Below are 1,471 nucleotides of genomic sequence, written 5' to 3' on the forward strand. Positions count from 1 at the left end.
TACGTGGGGTCATTCAGGGAGTTGGAGAGATTGCACCAACTGTCAGATTTATTTTGAGTGATGAGGTTGGTCAGTATTTGATGTCTCATCGACATTCCAGATCATCATCCTATGCTTCATCTTCAGGAGACTTGTATAGTGCAGTAGGCATCCCATCAATGGCTAGCTTAGAGGGTCTCAATGGAGTGTTAGCATGAGATACTATGATTGGTCTAGCTGAGGATCTATTAGATACATATAGATTTTTATCAGAGCATCTTGGCATACCCATATCAGATGTTCAAGATCATGTCCATGGTAGTACTAGGACACATCCTCAACCATATTCCTCTCATCGATCAAGTAGTGGTCATGGTGGTAGTGCACATGATGATCCACCTACTGACCACTCTTTTGCTCCAGAGAGACATATACATACCATAGACCCTTCACCTAATGTTACAGGGCAGGCTAAGAGTTGAGATGTGGGCCTTAATGATGTTGATTTGAGCTTGCTGACCATAGGATGGATGGACTTGTTGACACACGATGATTCTACTTCTATGCCATCTCATCTACATAGTCCACTTGGCTCATCATTATGAGGATGTGTGCCAGTCACCAGTCATTGGGCTCGCGTAGATGTAGAGATGGACCTTGATGTGACGCAGTGAAATTTGGATGCATTAGTGGACACGATCGATGCTAGGCAGTCTGAGTATTATCAGATGCCACCATCTACATAGGTAAAAAAAAAAATTGTTCATGTTAAAATTTCAATCATTTGAAACTAATTTAATTGACACATGTGCATGCGTGCACATGTATGTCTATCATGCACGTAGATTTGTAATCATAGAGAAATTTTAATTTGATGTGTTGTACAAGCACATGTACAATGTAGGGGGACATGCCTCTTTTTACTCCAACTTTGATGCCAGATTGTGTATGTCATCAAGACTCATTGGATGATGTCAGTAGTGGACAGGTAATGTTTATTTATGTTTTGATTATGTGTACATGTATTTCAATATCAATTTCTCTTGATTAAATGTATGTATGTATTGATATCACTTTCTCTCGAATTTATATATAGGGGTCAGCACATCCTAGTGAGCACCTTGATAGTCAGTCTTCAGATCGCGTTGTGAGGAGGCGTGGCGATGATAGTACTGCACTTGATGATCTATAGTTTTTTTTATCTAGATGATTTGTTCTAGACTTTCATCCAGAGAGACCTTCATATATTAGATAGACACTTTATTACACACATGATGCATGTCATATTTATATTTGATTTGATATAGATTTACCTAGATCTGCATGTCTAAATGTGTGCACGCTATTTATATTTGATATTATCTTTTGATAGATCTCTAGATAGATACATGTTTTTGTTATTTGTTCTTGAGATGATTGATAAATGTTACATTATGTTATGGAATCTAATACATTATAAATCTAGATCTAGTATATTATAAATTATTTCTAT

The 1,471-nt window shown here is 37.1% G+C and overlaps 1 long non-coding RNA gene across 1 annotated transcript; it reads left to right on the forward strand.

Moving 5' to 3' along the window:
- Nucleotides 1-887: 887 nt before the first annotated feature.
- On the forward strand, nt 888-1,212 carry LOC149549974 (uncharacterized). The gene is made up of 2 exons (XR_016354504.1): nt 888-967; nt 1,076-1,212. It is a non-coding gene; the product is annotated as an uncharacterized LOC149549974 (long non-coding RNA).
- Nucleotides 1,213-1,471: the final 259 nt, after the last annotated feature.

This window comes from Cupressus sempervirens, chromosome 7, assembly GCF_028749045.1.
Source record: "Cupressus sempervirens isolate cs-2001-9-10 chromosome 7, ASM2874904v1, whole genome shotgun sequence".
NCBI lineage: Eukaryota > Viridiplantae > Streptophyta > Pinopsida > Cupressales > Cupressaceae > Cupressus > Cupressus sempervirens.